Genomic DNA, 14,021 nt, shown 5'->3' on the forward strand with positions numbered 1-14,021 from the left:
TTTTAAATCCACAATGTTCGCCTAGTGTATTGTGATCTCTGTTTAAAGAAACAGTGGGCCTAGAAAGGCCTCAGGACAGATCCTGTTTCTTTCTCTAGATATATAGATAGATTTTATATTTCATTGCTAATTTTAAAAAAATGTTACCTTCAAAATGCAAGTTTAAACATAAATGTATGTAAATTATAGATTTTGGGGAATTGAGCCTGCAATAGGAAACAAAAATAACTAGGACACTAAAGAAAGAATGACTATTCCCTGGTTAGATTAGAAGAAAACGTATAAATAAGCCATTTTAAATCTAGCTGAATTTTATATGTAATAAAATAATAACTGTAAAAATATTTTTTTTTTTGCTAAAAAGATGTTATTCTGAAGGAAACCCCATTTTTATATTTCAATTATGTCTTCTTCTTTTAGTGAACTGGGGGGGGGGGGGTGAACAGTGGCATTAACACCACAATAGAGAGGCTGTTTATTGTTCTCTTATGTCTGTTGACTGTAAATATTTAGTCCATTGAATCTTTAGACAAGTCTTGGATTGACTGTGCTTCTGTTTTGAAACAATGTTTATCCTTTTGGTCATCTGTTTGCTTTGATCTATAGATTTATGAGAGACAAAGGGGAATTAAAAAAAAAGAATGATAGACGAGGGGCTTTCCATTTTATGTTAACGATTGCAAAGTTCTTCTATAAATCCCAATTAGCTTAATCATCGCGTTGTCCACTAATAATGATCAGGTACCCTTAAAATCCAATAAATAACTATCTATGTGTTTTAACTATTCCTGTTTATGACCCAAGAGGTTAAAAGCCTTTGACTGGCATTTGACTTCTGACCTCATATAAATGTTATCTTATCAGTTCCTGCTTGTTAGCTTGTATTGAGTGCTTGTCCCTGATGGCTTTTAGATAAAGGGGGTTTTATTATATTTCCTATTGAAACTGAACCATTTGCTTTGTTCTTAGTCTGTAGTTTCAGCCCACATAGTAACCTTGTAACCTAACAGTTTTGCTGAATGGGCTGAAACCCAAACTATTTACATTTTATATTCAGTCTTCTTTTTATCTTAGCTCGCTGGGCAGAATCTGATGATATTGTCATGTTTTGTTTTTATTAATAATCATAAATGTAGATCATACCTACAAACTAAGCTCTGAATATCAGAGAATTTTTTTTATAGACAATTTAAAATAATTGTAGGTTTGGTCAAGGCGAGACGAGTTAATCAGATCATGTCTGGAATCCCAAATCTCAGCAATCTTAATGAAAGAGCCATTCGATACATATCTTTAAATTCTCAGATATATTATTTTAACAATCTATTTTATAAGCTTTTAAAAGAAAAGAATGGTGTAATGTTGCCCACGTCTTTCCTTGTGCACTGCAAAATGAAGTCAGGATCTCTTCTTGGCGTGTTTTTCTGTTGAACTGTGTGTCATACGTACACACGTATAGACTTGTATATATCGGTATGATGACTGACAGGTACAGTAGGCATTGCTACTGTCATATACATATGTAATGTGCACTTGTATTTATATATACCTAAATGTATTTAATAATTTTTATCATTACTTGCAGGGATTGGGGGAGGGGGGGAAGGGGAACAGCTCTAGTTCCTCTATCTGATTTGCAAAAGAATAATGTATTCCTAAAGAATAGTTTAGATTGATTTTCCTGTAGAAATTGGACTATAATCATAGGGAAAGAATGAAAAGGCAGCCATCTTGTGGGTGTCATCTTGTACTTTTTATCCTTAGTTCTTTTCCAGTCAGCCTTTCTTTGGCTATGATATTGCCTTTCACCTTAATTAGTCTTGAAGATAATACATGATATATAAAAATATATTTACATCATTCCTTATGCTAGAGGAAAAGTTGCATTCCCCTTTGGTACTTCAAGCAATCAATGTCTAGTGGTTACAAGAAAACTATGTCTGTCTTGATATTTACTCATACATATGAATGAAACATCATTTTTGCATTGCAAGGATCTGTGTTGTAACGGATTTACAAAAAGCAAAAATGTAAGCAAAATTTTATTCTTAGGAACAAGATTAATTTGTCTGCAAACTAATATGCAGATATACCACTCAATAAATAGGAAATCTGCTGCATGCTCCCATTTCCAAATTAACTTTGGGGTTTCTGATTTTATGATACCTATTGCTGGATTAATTAGTTATTGTTTTGATTGTTAATACGTCCGGCGTTGGCACTGATCAGCATGAGTGCTATGAATATAGACTTTTTTGAGATCATATTTTAGTAAAAAGTATACTTACTTCCAATTCCAACTTTATATTTCAACTATTATATTTTTAATTTTGGACATGGGTTAAAGATATCAACTGCAAAAAGAAAAATATTCTAAAAGAATACTGGTTCCTATGTAAATTAAGATATGATCAAGTGTTACCTTCTGCCTTCATAAACAAAAATTCTGCATTCACTGATATATTTTTGTTAAAGACGAAAACCAGAAATACTACCTCAAAGTTATACCAGTAAACGTGTGAGAAATACCAGGTGGACATATTCATCAATGGAAAAAATGTAGTCAGTGCTACAGTCATTTAACATGCAGACACTTTGGTTCAGTATAAATAGCCATAGAGCGTATTGATTATTGGCAATCTACAAATAAACTGTAAGAAGTAGCATGAAAAGTAGCGGGGGGTTGTTTGGAGACCTGCAAAAATATATTGGAAATTAATTTTTCATTCTTCTTTCTAAAAACTAGGTTTGAAAAGCAAAACAAAATAGCAGCACTAATTAGTGTTTGTTTGTTCAGCCCTTTGTAAATGCAAAGCTCTGTCGAAGTGCTAAGTGTTATTAATAACTCTGAGAACCCAGATAATTCGTGACTTTGGAGTTTTCAGAATAATAATATGCACACAAAGTCTACTTTCCATCCTCCGGGGAACATAAACCAAACTTTTGTTCCTTCTATTTCGGAGGGATTTTTAGAAAGCTTTTGCAGATGGTAATTGCAGAGATCTATTTCCAGGATGAAAAATAAATGAGGATTAGGAGGGAAACAAGGATACTTCCCCCAAGAAACCACTTTCTAGTGTGTATTAATAGTGTAATAGACAAAAGTGATTTTTTACACGCTTTTACTTATCAGATAGTCCCTCTGAGTCTGCTTTGATATGGACCATACTCTAATGACACTTAACCATGGGGAAATGGTTTGTTTAATTTCTAGTGAATGTGGAATTAGAATAAATACGTTTCACATCTATATTTCATCTGATTTCGTTATGGCACGAAAAAGTCACTCTACTTCAACAGTACCAGACACGGAGGGAGTATGGATCTAGACAAAACTCTTTAATTACTACTCTTACTGTGTTCTATTACATCCTCTAACACAGTATGAATATACAAAGAGAAATCCTTCAACTTTTTTTGTCTCCAAACACTAATTTTACTGTTGTTCTAGAGACTGTTGTGCAGTGTTCTTGTAAATGTGTCAAACTTTGTAGTACCTTATGAGCTTGCTTTTTATTCATCAGCGATGGTATTAATTCATGTGGCAGGCTCTCCTCCTTTCTTTCTTGAATAGGAACAGAACACCCTACAACGGATTAATTTCCTTGTATGTATAAGGATAATTAACTCATTCTCTTCCTTTTTAATGGTATTAGTATTAATGTTCTGTAGAATGGATATGCATATTTCTCCGAATCTGTTCATATTCCGACTCCACGCCCCAAATAGTCTCAACTAAATTCAGATCGCTTATCTGATTGTCTCACCACTTACAAAAAAAAAAAAAAAAAGACACAGGTCTTTTCAGGTGATGCACCTTCCCCACCAAAGAGCCCCAGTTGCAATGCAGAGAGCTAACAAAACAAGTTTGTTTGTAAGATGATCCTGCTGAACTCTCGAAAGCTGTAAAAAAGCCGTTTGGCATAAAGTCCCCTAAATCAGACCTAAATCATTTTTTCCCGCTAAGAGAGAGGAAAATAGCTAGAGAGTCTGGGGAGACACGTAAATCTTGTCCTGGGCTTTGTTCGGGCTAGGGCCGAGGGGTTGATTCTCAGTAACTCCCAGCGTATATAGCCTGTTATTTATGTCCTGGGCCCCCTGCAGTGGGTGCTACCTTGTTGTGTATGCGAATTGCTGCCACCCTTCCAAAACACCGCGCAACTCGGGAAAAGTCAAGCACGGAAAAGTCCTGATTTTCATTTAAATAGTCAAAACCATGATGCATTTGGGCTATTATGATAGGACAGCTCCCATGAAAAGATTATTTGAACTACAAAGGCATTCATTTAGGGCTGGCGATGCTGCAAAAGGGCCTGCTAGAAATTAGCAGCCTGTCCTGGTATTTGGAGAGCAAGAGTGACAACTTATTGGAAGTTCTCAAGGAATCATTTATATTTCACACTCCACTAGGCAGCTGATTTGAGATTGTCTGTTAGCATAACAAAGGCTCTGAGCCTGTGAACTTCAGAAACCTTTCGACCTCTTAGCTACTGGCATGAATAGCCCCCAGCCCTGCCTATAGAGATCTCCCAAAGCTCCCCTGTTCGTGGCTAAATTGTTAATCAGGGTAATTTAATATAGTTTTCAATATGCCTCATCTCTTATTGGGCAAGGTATTCACAGATTTCCCCCCTCCCGAAAAAAGCTCTCTTTCATTCAAGTGTGTGAGGGGCAGCTGCAGAGAGAACCTTTCGAGTCCCCCTTGAACTGCGATGTAGCCACCACTGTGGAGATCAGAAAGGGAAATTCACAAGCAGCAGCAATCCCTTTCTCTGGACTCCAACCTGAACCTGAAATTCCCGACTGTTTACACCAGCCTCCCCAGCCCTCCCAAACAGACACAACAAAAAACTCGGGTCCAGCCATAACTGAAGCAATTACACCGCCACAAAGTTCCCATATGCCACACCTCCCCTTTTCCCCACACAAGGAACCCCATCACACACAACAACAGTCATATAGCCACCTGGCCATTTACCACTCTTTATACATACATACATATATAGACACACACACTCCCTCTCTCTCTTCCAAAGTAAATTTGTTTGCTGAAAAAAGACCTATCACACATACACTCATTTTAAGCCAATTAAAATTAAAACCTAAGAGGCCTTGTAGGACTTTATTCAATAGTATGAAAAACATGTATGAAATTCAGATTTTGCAATACTGATTGATCTCAAAGGAGACAAGAAATGCCTTTCCTTCAGTTTTCACCACTGCAGCTCCGAAGGAGTAAACCCAGCTACACAGATACATTAATACAGGACTCTTATTGCAAATCATGCTTCTATTTCATATAAAGCTAAATGAAAAGAGCTATTTCAGAGGGGAAAAAATACTGAAATCACTATTTACATTTTTCCCACCTCCTCCCCTCAAATTTAAACAGGCTAATCCATGGCTTCCAACTGGGCTAGTGACTTCAAAATTAAAATCTACCCTTGATTTTTGTCCTTTCAGATATCTCCCTTTAGTCTGTGTGGTTCTTTATGCGTAATTTTTGTTCTTCCCTTGTATTGTCTGAGTTGGGGATCAGTATATTGCTTACAGTGCATCCTTGATAATCCTGGGGCAAATTCCTTTCTCCTTCTCACACCCCAAATCTGGTTATTTTAGTTTTCATCTGTGTTTTTGACTCATTGTGTTGACTAAGGTTGCTGAGCCCAAAGTTTCCCTGGTTCAAACTTTACAGAGTGTTAGAGGTATTGATTTTGGATCCCCATCCTTTGGTTTTCTGACATACACCCGATTGCTGGCTACACTGATCAGAGCTGCTGAAAGATGCGGGGACAGTGGTAGATTATTTGCTTACAACATTAGTGAAATGATCATGGGGACACAGGGTCTATTGAAGTCAACTGGAAATTTACCATTTACCTCAACTGCAGCATGTTCAGACCTTAGATATGCAATATTAATGGATATCATTATGTTTTTAACATCACATACTTCTTGTACACAGTCTAATATTTATTTTAAAGCCCTAAAATCATGTCCCAGTCACATTAATATCAAACAAGTAAAGGCAGCTTTGAGTAAAGAGCAAAGAAAACACAGCTGTGAATATAACATGTTGAAATCTCAAAAATATTCAGTATTTTTTCTTTCCAAGAAATAAAGCTTCCCTCTCGCCTCCCCCACCCCGCCCTTTGCTTTTTAGATTTTAAGTGCTTTTGCATCTGGTGTGTATAGTAATCATACAATGTTCTTCTTAATTTTGAATTTCCTTATTTAAAGTCTACAGTTCCCTTGATGTAATACTACTGTCTACCACTAATTTCCAGATTTTGGCAAAATATGTGCGTAAATGTTTCCAATAAATAGACATAACTTTTACTTTCCAAAAAATGTATCTTGAAGATTTAAAAATGAAATAAATAAGATTGTGTCTTTTTATAGCAATTCGGGGGGAACCTCTTGTTTCTTTTAACTATGAGGTGGTGAAATGACATCATTTACATTTTTTCCATGCTTTTGCTTATTATCACTTTTCTTTTTTCATTAGATTTTTTTCCTTCATTAGAATTTATGATCCATAGCCATCATTACACTTTCACATCTCTGAGTTTCTGTTGAATTTTCTTTGAGAGGTTAACAAACGTAAAAAAGGAGAAAGGATGTCTTTGCTCTATAGCATGCAAAGGTACATTGTATTAAGAATGTTTGTTTTTTATTTTTATTTCAAATTAGTTCCAGAGTCTTAATCAAAATAGTTATAAATTGAGTTGGAAATCAAGTTCATTTGGGATTAAGGAATAATGTGAGCTTCCTCCCAGAAAATAAAGAACTGTTTTGCTGCATATCAGGCTATATTTTCTTTTGGTAGTTTCAAAGCTGCTTCCATATAGTGGTACAATTTGGGCCTGTTGTATTTGAAAATAAAGGATGTATATTTGGGATGGTGTTTGACAGGGGGAATGAACGCAGACACCAGAACAATTATATTACAATCCCATTGGGAATGCCAGCACCAAATTTAGCCAGACTGATGGGGCACTGTCTAGACGGTCCCTTTTGTGTATCAGCTGTTTTTTCCCTGCTTTATTGTCCTCTCTGAATGTATGACTTGAAGCTGCATATGGATCCCACACATAACCATTCCTGCAACCCTACTTTGCTATAAAAACCTCTTATCAGCATCAGGATAATAATCAAATGCTTTGTGTATCTAATACACACACACACACACAATTATACAAATAAATAATAGTACTTTATATGTAGACACAATTATACTATTTATTAGTGTAAGTGCATGTGCAAAAGTGCACTCATACTAATAAATAGTATGATATACATGCACACTTATTGTACTAATATATAACACACACACACGTCTTATAATTAAAATGCAGTTTGGTAGAATTAGCAGTTAAGGTCGTAAGGCTGATGAATGAGAACCCTGTGTAGTGGCTGTGATTCTGGTGTACGTCTTTCTTATTAGAGAAATGTAGATTAGGGTAGAAATGTTGCTCTCTTTTCATATACTCCACCTCTTCCCAAAAGAAGATAGGAAATAAATAAAACAAGCAGGTTTTGTGAAGAGGCAATTAGGAACTATCTTACATGTAGATTACAACCTTTCATTTTTGAAAAGGGCAAAGGATAAAAAGCAGGAATATTTATGAAATGTTTACACTGTAATTAACAGCACAGACTGCTCAGTTTTTCACTTACTAAACCTAATATAGATCTGAAATTAGGCATGTTCTAATAACCCTGAGCACTGGGGGCCACTTGCTTGAATTTTGTTTAGAAAAAAAAAAGGTGCAGACAGGGCTAATATCTGAAGGGAAGTGACTACTGTATAGTTTAATATGTACTTAATCATGATGGGGAAAACATTTCTAATAATCTGAAGTCATCATGGCTAGAAACATCCAATGAAGAGGTTCTTTTTTAAAACCTCCTCGATAGCATGAGCAGGTTAGGAGACTCTACTGCACACAGTCTGGAAAAATCTGAAGTAGCGGGCCCCAGCATATGGAAATCTGCAGTGAACTTTCCAACCCCATACCCTTCACCATTTGCAAATAGCCCTGTTTTTTCTTAGGTACACTCTGAAATTATTTTCTTTGGTCACTGAGATGCCACGTTTTGCTTGTATCAAGTTAATAGCCGTATTAACTTAGTATCTGTTTTCTATCTTTGATTATCAAGGACAGTGACCATAGCATTTGGGCTTTGCTCTGGCTCCTTGCACCTTTCATTAGGCCACACCCTTTTTGACTTTACCAGTTCATTACAGGTATGGCAGTGCAATTTATGAAGTAGCATGTGGAGTCACATATTGTAGTAGTTAGCGAGGCTCTTCAGCATGCCTGCCAAGAGAACATCTCATTCTTGGGTACAAAACTTCTAGACATACTTGTGGCTTCAGTATTTTTGTTTCACCTATGTTCCCCCTTGCACTGCATGGCACCAAAGCAAGCCAAAGAGCAGAAATCCATGCCAACAGAAGACCTAATTCACAGAATTGAGGAGTGGTAACTCTGCAACATGGTTCTCCCTTTCTCTGTGGTTGCAAAAGCCCTCCCTGATACACACTGTGACCGGGGCGACACAGGGGTTTGGGGGCCATGTCAGACAATATGGAAGCAGAGCTAGGGCAGCACCATGCTCTACAAGTAGATTTCTGTGCAGAAATTATTACTGCTTCTTGCATGCCTCAGTGTTCCAACTGGATAAAATCAGGAGTACAGCTTAGGCGCCAGTGTTGAGCACCATTAGTTTAAAATAAGAACGTAACTGAAATGAACCCAGTGGACTCAGATTAGTTCTTAGTGAGCCACAAAGTGTATTCTAGCGAGCATAAGTTTATGGCCACCTTCACCCAATTCCACACTTAATCTAACAATAGTTCTACTTGCGGCATTAAAGCATAACAACTGTACTTTTACGTATTTACTTTTTTAGTCTAAGGAAGAGTCTCTCGTAGGTTGCAGCTGAAATTAGCAGAAGAAAAGGAAACTCATCAGTATAAAGGAACTTACATTTTGGCTGTATGCACTGTACTTCACCTGTGGATAAATACAGGACTCGAGATTTCAAAGTCATGATGCTCCCTGCTCCCTCATAGTCTAGCACAAAATCTCCTGCTCTGGACAATTCAGATCTGATCCATATTTGTGGCGGGCTGGGGGAGGGAGGAAGAATGTTTGTTTCCTGATTTCAGTGAATAGGGAAGGATACACAAACCTACTCAGTGATTTACTGTATACTCTGGCATGTCATGTGCATTAAACGGTTGTAGAATTATGATTGTGATGATAGGACTTGGTGCCTGAAAATCAAAATCGAAGTACAGAAGTGGTGCGGTCCACAATGACTGATAACTTCACTGTGGACACTGGTGGAAGGAGGTGCTGAGTACTACTGACACAAGGCAAAACAGGTATAGAGGAGATTCTGGAAACATTTGCTCCACACTGCTCACACCATTCAGAATATCAGGGTAAGTCAGATTCCATAATTCATAGGGAAGTCCCGGTCACCTATACAGCTGTTTCACTCATGGTGGGGGCCGTCGGGGCATCAGTGGAAGAGTCCAGCTGCTGAGGGGTAGTGACCAACTCCTGTAGCGTATGAGGAATAGACAGTCACCTGTGGGAGAGTAAAGGTTCACAGGTTAGCAACTGCCCCCAGTGTAAACCATTGCCAGTTACAATGACATATGGTGCACGGCCAGAGGCACAAGCCAATGGTTTTTCAGAACTGCATTGACAGGAAATGTGGGCAAACTAGTAGACTCAGTTGTCCCCTCACTTGCCCATTTTATATGTAAATGCAGCTGTCAATTGCTATCAGGTCCCATTACATGTATGGTATCAATTTGTTGAAGTACAACCAGCTGTTATGGTTCCCAATACAATGTAAGTTGCATTATGCTGGTGTCATTGGCAAGCTTTTCCTGTGTGCAGTGCACTGTAGGCAGCAACTCTGGTAATCTGGGAACAGTAATTTCCTTCCATTGCATAACTTGTGTGTAATAGAGACCTCTTCTGGGGGCATAGCACAATGCTGGCCGTAAAGCAAGTATGCGATGATCCATCTGTGATGGTCCAGATGAGAAGTGAATGCCATACAGTCAGATCACTTGCTGCACAAACACATTTTAGGGGATGGGGAGCTAGAATATGTATACCCTCCATTCAGGCCTGTCCACTTGCCACCTCACATAATCCAAAGCACTTGCTCTTGTGGAGCATTTTCTCCGGCAAGGGGTGCAGAGGTAGCTGTGCAGGCTGTTACTGAATGCAATGGGCTTCACACCTCCACACATTCCAGCTGATTAGCTACAGGAAGTACAGCAGTTTACAAGTAATGGTCTCCATTGCTATATAATCAAGTATCCAGTTGAGGCTATAACTGGGAAAATATAACAGGGATACCAAGTGCTCAGATATCATGGCAATGAGCGTAATATAAATGCCTAGAAAGATAAACTATATTATCAAACATTGTTTTAATAAAATACTCAGAAGTCTTCCAGAGAATCAGTCTAAGCTGAGTTGAGGAGCATGTATAATATGCACCCTTTTCATACAGTAATGCTTAAATATGACAATGCTGAAGTTACAAGAGTAGGCATGATGCACAGCCCCTCTCTCCATCTTTGTTTCTCTACTCCCAGACAGAGCAACAATCTTCTTTTCTTTCTCTTTTCCCTTCTTCTTCTTCTTTCTTTCCAAAAGAATCCTTTCAAATCGACACAGCTAATAGAGCTTTTATGGAGGTAGACCCCTACCCTGCCATAATTCTGTTTTCCAATAGCCATGTTTATTTAAGTTAGAATAAACCTATTGAAATCAGGTTGAGGACAGTTTCTTGTAATCTTGAGTTATTTATAGATAAAATGATTTACATATTTGTGAACTATCTGCTGTGAGCACAGTATTACTGCAGGTTTTTCTTTGGGGATTACAACACCGTTTAAGCTTATTTTCTTGTTTTCTACATCATGTTGTGATCTCCTAAAGGAAATAATTTATTCTCTTTTTCTTTCTCCTTAAGGTAAAATGCAACTTTTTCTACGTGTTTTCAATAGAGTAATATAGTTTATCAAATAGCTTTGTTTGAGCTAGGATTAGAGTTGTATATGGAGAGTATATGCTAAAGAAAATCACACATACACGCATGCACACAAAAGGCTCAGGAACTTTTCCTCTTGTGGTATGAGAAATCCAGAATATCTTTATATGAAAATGTTGGTATTCATCTAGCACTGAATCTTCACACTCTGGGCTGGATTCTGATCTCACACTACCATAAATTAGGATGAACTCTACAGAAGTCAACTGAATTACACAGGTGAATAAAATGGTGTGAGATCAGAATCCGGCACATATATTACAATACCAAATTGGTATGCAAAAATACTCTGCTTAAGTAAAATGGTTACAACACAAGCCACCCGTGCTAGGAAATTATCAGCTCAGAATATAGTTCTAGGTCATCATTTAATATAATTGAGAATAGGCATTGCCACACACATAGGTGAGAATTTACACTGGAAATCACAAGATAAGCTCTGGGGCCTATCTTCTATAATCAAGAATTGTGCCTCTAAATAGCCTCTAACAGCCAAAGAAGTTTGTTAGAAAATAGGTTTTGAAAAGTGATAAGTAACATTACTGGGTGAAATGTTTAACCCTAGAGCAACTGCCAGTCAGCAGAGAACTTCATAACCTCCAGAATACAGGAAAGGGAAGTACCACCCAAGATCAAAATGGATCAGGCTCAAGATACAGCTGCAGTTGCGCCACAGGAGTGCTTCAGTAGACATTACCTATGTTGAAAGAAAGGGTTCTCCCATCCGCATAGGTAATCCACCTCCCTGACAGGTGGCAGCTAAGTTGATGGCAGAATTCTTCTGTCAACTTAGTGCTGTCTACACCAGGGGTAAGGTCAGCTTAACAACACCGCTCAGAGGTGTGGATTTTTCACAGCCCTGAGAGGCATAGCTAAGCTGATGTAAGCTCCTAGTGTAGACCAGCTCTCAGGGTAGAGTTGAAGGCTGCTTAAAAGCAGGAACAGTAGGCCAGAGACAGCAGTCCGGAAACTGATTTCAGAAAGAAAGCAGGTCAGCTGAAGAGCTGGGATTGAGGGCATGTCTACACTGCAACTAGGAGCAAGACTCCCAGCTAGTGCATTAAAATAGCAGTGTGGACGTTGCGGCACTGGCAGAGGCTTGGACTCGCCACCCGAGCTTGGACCCACCCAGTGCTCTGGGTCTGAGCTCGGGTAGCTAGCCTGAGCCTCCACCAGTGCCACAATATCCACTCCAGGCTGCCTTTTTTTCAGTGCTGTACTTTGAGCCCTGCTAGTGTGAGTGTGTCTGGGAGGCTCACTCCTAGCTGCAGTGAAGACATACTCTGAAAGGCTGAAAGCCAGGCCTAGAAGCAGCCTGTTGCTGTGGAGGGGCTCAGGGGTAGCCATGGAAAGGTGGGTATTTGGAAGCAGCCTGCAAACAAGAGGGCTGTGTGCATGGGTCCAAACAAGATGGACAAAGGGAATGAACTCTGGCTGGTGAGGGCCTGGGGTGGGTGTCCCTGGCACTAGGCCGGAGGAGTCCCACCTTACAACCCCTGGACTAACCTACCCTTAGGTGCTGAATTAGGAGCTGATAGTTACAAACAAAATATAAATCTACAGCAATGTGCCTAGAGTAACTGCAGTATTTATAGGTTTCAGAGTAGCAGCCGTGTTAGTCTGTATCCGCAAAAAGAAAAGGAGTACTTGTGGCACCTTAGAGACTAGCAAATTTATTTGAGCATAAGCTTTCGTGAGCTCACGAAAGCTTATGTTCAAATAAATTTGCTAGTCTCTAAGGTGCCACAAGTACTCCTTTTCTTTTTGCAGTATTCATACGACACCTTCACCGCAAGCCTGGGAATTTAAGTTCCTACCTCTGCTAGACAACAAAAACCATGGACAGGGACACTTTGAACAGTTTGAACAGTTTGTAATACACCAGGGTGCCTGTTACCCTTAACTGTCCACTTTAAACCCTTTATGCATAACAGTCTAACCCCCAATTGCCCACTTCATTTCAAGTGACCACCTCCAACATGCATTACCCTTTCTGTTTAACAATCTGTCCTAATTCCTATTCAGCTAAGGCTTGATCTACACTAGTAATGTATGTTAGTATAACTACATTGCCCCCTTGAGTGATGTAGCTATATTGACCTAAGCCCCAGTGCAGACAACACTATGTCAACGGTGCTAATAAGTGATGGTCACATAAACACCACCTTATACCAGAAACCTACTGACCCACTATGCTTACTTACAAGCCTCCAGCTTTCATCCAGACCACACCACACGATCCATTGTCTACAGCCAAGCTCTACAATACAGCCGCATTTGCTCCAACCCCTCAGACAGAGACAAACACCTACAAGATCTCTATTAAGCATTCTTACAACTACAATACCCACCTGCTGAAGTGAAGAAACAGATTGACAGAGCCAGAAGAGTACCCAGAAGTTACCTACTACAGGACAGACCCAACAGAGAAAACAGAACGCCACTAGCCATCACCTTCAGCCCACAACTAAAACCTCTCCAGCACATCATCAAGGATCTACAACCTATCCTGAAGGATGACCCATCACTCTCACAGATCTTGGGAGACAGGCCAGTCCTTGCTTACAGACAGCCTCCCAGCCTGAAGCAAATACTCACCAGCAACCACACACCACACAACAAACACACTAACCCAGGAACCTATCCTTGCAACAAAGCCCATTGCCAACTGTGTCCACATATCTATTCAGGGGACACCATCCTAGGTCCTAATCACATCAGCCACACTATCAGAGGCTCGTTCACCTGCACATCTACCAATGTGATATATGCCATCATGTGCCAGCAATGCCCCTCTGCCATGTACATTGGCCAAACTGGACAGTTTCTACGTAAAAGAACAAATGGACACAAATCAGACATCAAGAATTATAACATTCAAAAACCAGTCGGAGAACACTTCAGTCTCTTTGGTCACTCGACTACAG

General features: G+C 39.1%; 1 long non-coding RNA gene across 2 annotated transcripts in view; it reads left to right on the forward strand.

Moving 5' to 3' along the window:
• The window catches only part of LOC140911429 (uncharacterized), a 30,065-nt gene that overhangs the window by 201 nt on the left and 15,843 nt on the right, over positions 1-14,021 (forward strand). The gene's annotated exons all lie outside the window — the stretch shown is intronic.

This window comes from Lepidochelys kempii, chromosome 5 (genome assembly GCF_965140285.1).
Source record: "Lepidochelys kempii isolate rLepKem1 chromosome 5, rLepKem1.hap1, whole genome shotgun sequence".
NCBI lineage: Eukaryota > Metazoa > Chordata > Testudines > Cheloniidae > Lepidochelys > Lepidochelys kempii.